The sequence below is a fragment of the Primulina eburnea genome, chromosome 18 (assembly GCF_022965805.1).
Source record: "Primulina eburnea isolate SZY01 chromosome 18, ASM2296580v1, whole genome shotgun sequence".
Classification (NCBI taxonomy): domain Eukaryota; kingdom Viridiplantae; phylum Streptophyta; class Magnoliopsida; order Lamiales; family Gesneriaceae; genus Primulina; species Primulina eburnea.
In genome coordinates this window covers 32682120-32688437 of record NC_133118.1, presented here as the reverse complement: position 1 = coordinate 32688437, position 6318 = coordinate 32682120, and positions in this window count along the sequence as shown.

Sequence of the window (6318 nt, the reverse complement as noted above, 5' to 3'; positions counted from 1 at the left end):
GGCGCCCATTCACGTGGTTTTCTTGGTTGCAGATCTTTTCAGCAGGTCCGAGGAGAAAAGCTTTTGATCCATATATCTCACTCATTCCCCGTCCTATCGATAGCAAATCCGGTGAAGCATCCAACCCGGCTCACCCTTTTCACCCGGATGCAACATTGGCGCCGTCTGTGGGAAACAAAGTTATAAGACGTTGATATGGCTCCTACCAGGATGACGGACCAAGACACTTCTCGGATCCAAGAAGAGAATAACACTCGTCTTTCTGGTGCAGGTGGTCTGCCACATATTGAACCCCAGCCTACCATCAATTTAACACCTGAAGAGTTGACCAAGATTGTAGCTGATGCTGTGAAGGCAGCCATGGAGAAGAGAGCCCCTACCCATCATTATACCCATCCAGAGCAGGAGCGTGAGCAGCTGCGGGAGGATCAAGAGGAAGAGGTAAAGAAGAAGAGAGGGCGTCAAGTACTGATTCTAAATCTCCTACTGTAGCAGAAGAATTAGAAGAATTGAGGAAGAAGGTGAAACTATTGGAGGGGCAAGTCGGCTCTAGGAGCAGTGCTCGAATTGTCGTCAAAGATTTCCCATTCTCTGATGTCATCGTCCGGGAACCACTTCTCGGGCACTTCAAGTCAGCAAGGATTAAAGACTACGACGGGAGTTATGACCCTGAAGAACATCTCGCCAGATTCGAGAACATGGCCATGCTACATTGTATTGGGGACCGGATTAAATGTAAAGTGTTCTCTACCACCCTAGTCGACTCGGCCTAGAGATGGTTCGAAGGATTGACGCCTCAAAGTATCCAATCTTTTGAAGATTTCAAAAAATCCCCAGCTATAAATACCAGGTTTTCTCTTTGCATTTACTCTCCATTCAGATATTGAATACACACATTTATTGCTCATTTACTACTCACCCTCCACACCAATCTCACAACTATTATCTGGTTACATTTTCAGCCCTTCACTAACTTAAGCATTGAGTGGTCACGCCGGACATCCCTCCGGCACCCATTCACGTGGTTTTCTTGGTTGCAGATCTTTTCAGCTGGTCCGAGGAGAAAGAAGCATCCAACCCGGCTCACCCTTTTCACCCGGATTGCAACATTGGCGCCGTCTGTGGGAAACAAAGTTATAAGACGTTGATATGGCTCTTACCAGGATGACGGACCAAGACACTTCTCGGATCCAAGAAGAGAATAACACTCATCTTTCTGGTGCAGGTGGTCTGCCACATATTGAACACCAGTCTACCATCAATTTAACACCTGAAGAGTTGACCAAGATTGTAGCTGATGCTGTGAAGGCAGCCATGGAGAAGAGAGCCCCTACTCATCATTATACCCATCCAGAGCAGGAGCGTGAGCAGCTGCGGGAGGATCAAGAGGAAGAGGTAAAGAAGAAGAGAGGGCGTCAAGTACTGATTCTAAATCTCCTACTGTGGCAGAAGAATTAGAAGAATTGAGGAAGAAGGTGAAACTATTGGAGGGGCAAGTCGGCTCTAGGAGCAGTGCTCGAATTGTCCTCCACACCAATCTCACAACTATTATCTGGTTACATTTTGAGCCCTTCACTAACTTAAGCATCGAGTGGTCATGCCGGACATCCCTCTGGCGCCCATTCACGTGGTTTCTTGGTTGCAGATCTTTTCAGCTGGTCCGAGGGGGAAAGCTTTTTATCCATATATCTCACTCTTCCCCCGTCCTATCGATAGCAAATCCGGTGAAGCATCCAACCCGGCTCACCCTTTTCACCCCGATTGCAACATTGGCGCCGTCTGTGGGAAACAAAGTTATAAGACGTTGATATGGCTCCTACCAGGAGGACGAACCAAGACACTTCTCGGATCCACGAAGAGAATAACACTCGTCTTTCTGGTGCAGGTGGTCTGCCACCTATTGAACCCCAGCCTACCATCAATTTAACACCTGAAGAGTTGGCCAAGATTGTAGCTGATGCTGTGAAGGCAGTCATGGAGAAGAGAGCCCCTACCCGTCATTATACCCATCCAGAGCAAGAGCGTGAGCAGCTACAGGAGGATCAAGAGGAAGAGGTAAAGAAGAAGAAAGTGAGTCAAGTAATCTCCTACTGTGGCAGAAGAATTGAGGAAGTAGGTGAAAGTGTTGGAGGGGCAAGTCGGCTCTAGGAGCAGTGCTCGAATTTTCGTCAAAGGTTTCTCATTCTCTGATGTCATCGTTAGGGAACCACTTCCCAGGCACTTCAAGTCAGCAAGGATTAAAGACTACGACGGGAGTTCTGACCCTAAAGAACATCTCGCCAGATTCGAGAACATGGCCATGCTACATTGTTATGGGGACCAGATTAAATGTAAAGTGTTGCTGACCACCCTAGTCGACTCGGCCTAGAGATGGTTCTAAGGATTGACGCCTCAAAGGATCCAATCTTTTGAAGATTTCCAAAAATCCCCTGCTATAAATACCAGGTTTTCTCTCTGCATTTACTTTCCATTCAGATATTGAATACACATTTATTGCTCATTTACTATTCATCCTCCACACCAATCTCACAACTATTATCTGATTACATTGGTTTATTGCTTGAGCCCTTCACTAACTTAAGCATCGAGTGGTCACGCCGGACATCCCTCAGGCGCCCATTCACGTGGTTTCTTGGTTGCAGATCTTTTCAGCTGGTCCTAGGAAAAAGGCTTTTGATCCATATATCTCACTCATCCCCCGTCCTATCGATAGCAAATCCGTTGAAGCATCCAACCCGGCTCACCCTTTTCACCCGGATTGCAACATTGGCGCCGTCTGTGGGAAACAAAGTTATAAGACGTTGATATGGCTCCTACCAGGAGGACGAACCAAGACACTTATCGGATCCACGAAGAGAATAACACTCGTCTTTCTGGTGCAGGTGGTCTGCCACCTATTGAACCCCAGCCTACCATCAATTTACCACCTGAAGAGTTGACCAAGATTGTAGCTGATGCTGTGAAGGCAGTCATGGAGAAGAGAGCCCCTACTCGTCATTATACCCATCCAGAGCAAGAGCGTGAGCAGCTGCAGGAGGATCAAGAGGAAGAGGTAAAGAAGAAGAAAGGGAGTCAAGTAATCTCCTACTGTGGCAGAAGAATTGAGGAAGAAGGTGAAAGTGTTGGAGGGGCAAGTCGGCTCTAGGAGCAGTGCTCGAATTTTCGTCAAAGGTTTCCCATTCTCTGATGTCATCGTTAGGGAACCACTTCCCGGGCACTTCAAGTCAGCAAGGATTAAAGACTACGACGGGAGTTCTGACCCTAAAGAACATCTCGCCAGATTCGAGAACATGGCCATGCTACATTGTTATGGGGACCAGATTAAATGTAAAGTGTTGCTGACCACCCTAGTCGACTCGGCCTATAGATGGTTCTAAGGATTGACGCCTCAAAGGATCCAATCTTTTGAAGATTTCCAAAAATCCCCTGCTATAAATACCAGGTTTTCTCTTTGCATTTACTTTCCATTCAGATATTGAATACACATTTATTGCTCATTTACTACTCATCCTCCGCACCAATCTCACAACTATTATCTGATTACATTGGTTTATTGCTTGAGCCCTTCACTAACTTAAGCATCGAGTGGTCACGCCGGACATCCCTCAGGCGCCCATTCACGTGGTTTCTTGGTTGCAGATCTTTTCAGCTGGTCCTAGGAAAAAGGCTTTTGATCCATATATCTCACTCATCCCCCGTCCTATCGATTGCAAATCCGGTGAAGCATCCAACCCGGCTCACCCTTTTCACCCGGATTGCAACATTGGCGCCGTCTGTGGGAAACAAAGTTATAAGACGTTGATATGGCTCCTACCAGGAGGACGAACCAAGACACTTCTCGGATCCACGAAGAGAATAACACTCGTCTTTCTGGTGCAGGTGGTCTGCCACCTATTGAACCCCAGCCTACCATCAATTTAACACCTGAAGAGTTGACCAAGATTGTAGCTGATGCTGTGAAGGCAGTCATGGAGAAGAGAGCCCCTACCCGTCATTATACCCATCCAGAGCAAGAGCGTGAGCAGCTGCAGGAAGATCAAGAGGAAGAGGTAAAGAAGAAGAAAGGGAGTCAAGTAATCTCCTACTGTGGCAGAAGAATTGAGGAAGAAGGTGAAAGTGTTGGAGGGGCAAGTCGGCTCTAGGAGCAGTGCTCGAATTTTCGTCAAAGGTTTCCCATTCTCTGATGTCATCGTTAGGGAACCACTTCTCGGGCACTTCAAGTCAGCAAGGATTAAAGACTACGACGGGAGTTCTGACCCTAAAGAACATCTCGCCAGATTCGAGAACATGGCCATGCTACATTGTTATGGGTACCAGATTAAATGTAAAGTGTTGCTGACCACCCTAGTCGACTCGGCCTAGAGATGGTTCTAAGGATTGACGCCTCAAAGGATCCAATCTTTTGAAGATTTCCAAAAATCCCCTGCTATAAATACCAGGTTTTCTCTTTCCATTTACTTTCCATTCAGATATTGAATACACATTTATTGCTCATTTACTACTCATCCTCCGCACCAATCTCACAACTATTATCTGATTACATTGGTTTATTGCTTGAGCCCTTCACTAACTTAAGCATCGAGTGGTCACGCCGGACATCCCTCAGGCGCCCATTCACGTGGTTTCTTGGTTGCAGATCTTTTCAGCTGGTCCTAGGAAAAAGGCTTTTGATCCATATATCTCACTCATCCCCCGTCCTATCGATAGCAAATCCGGTGAAGCATCCAACCCGGCTCACCCTTTTCACCCGGATTGCAACATTGGCGCCGTCTGTGGGAAACAAAGTTATAAGACGTTGATATGGCTCCTACCAGGAGGACGAACCAAGACACTTCTCGGATCCACGAAGAGAATAACACTCGTCTTCCTGGTGCAGGTGGTCTGCCACCTATTGAACCCCAGCCTACCATCAATTTAACACCTGAAGAGTTGACCAAGATTGTATCTGATGCTGTGAAGGCAGTCATGGAGAAGAGAGCCCCTACCCGTCATTATACCCATCCAGAGCAAGAGCGTGAGCAGCTGCAGGAAGATCAAGAGGAAGAGGTAAAGAAGAAGAAAGGGAGTCAAGTAATCTCCTACTGTGGCAGAAGAATTGAGGAAGAAGGTGAAAGTGTTGGAGGGGCAAGTCGGCTCTAGGAGCAGTGCTCGAATTTTCGTCAAAGGTTTCCCATTCTCTGATGTCATCGTTAGGGAACCACTTCCTGGGCACTTCAAGTCAGCAAGGATTAAAGACTACGACGGGAGTTCTGACCCTAAAGAACATCTCGCCAGATTCGAGAACATGGCCATGCTACATTGTTATGGGGACCAGATTAAATGTAAAGTGTTGCTGACCACCCTAGTCGACTCGGCCTAGAGATGGTTCTAAGGATTGACGCCTCAAAGGATCCAATCTTTTGAAGATTTCCAAAAATCCCCTGCTATAAATACCAAGTTTTCTCTTTGCATTTACTTTCCATTCAGATATTGAATACACATTTATTGCTCATTTACTACTCATCCTCCGCACCAATCTCACAACTATTATCTGATTACATTGGTTTATTGCTTGAGCCCTTCACTAACTTAAGCATCGAGTGGTCACGCCGGACATCCCTCAGGCGCCCATTCACGTGGTTTCTTGGTTGCAGATCTTTTCAGCTGGTCCTAGGAAAAAGGCTTTTGATCCATATATCTCACTCATCCCCCGTCCTATCGATAGCAAATCCGGTGAAGCATCCAACCCGGCTCACCCTTTTCACCCGGATTGCAACATTGGCGCCGTCTGTGGGAAACAAAGTTATAAGACGTTGATATGGCTCCTACCAGGAGGACGAACCAAGACACTTCTCGGATCCACGAAGAGAATAACACTCGTCTTTCTGGTGCATGTGGTCTGCCACCTATTGAACCCCAGCCTACCATCAATTTAACACCTGAAGAATTGACCAAGATTGTAGCTGATGCTGTGAAGGCAGTCATGGAGAAGAGAGCCCCTACCCGTCATTATACCCATCCAGAGCAAGAGCGTGAGCAGCTGCAGGAAGATCAAGAGGAAGAGGTAAAGAAGAAGAAAGGGAGTCAAGTAATCTCCTACTGTGGCAGAAGAATTGAGGAAGAAGGTGAAAGTGTTAGAGGGGCAAGTCGGCTCTAGGAGCAGTGCTCGAATTTTCGTCAAAGGTTTCCCATTCTCTGATGTCATCGTTAGGGAACCACTTCCCGAGCACTTCAAGTCAGCAAGGATTAAAGACTACGACGGGAGTTCTGACCCTAAAGAACATCTCGCCAGATTCGAGAACATGGCCATGCTACATTGTTATGGGGACCAGATTAAAT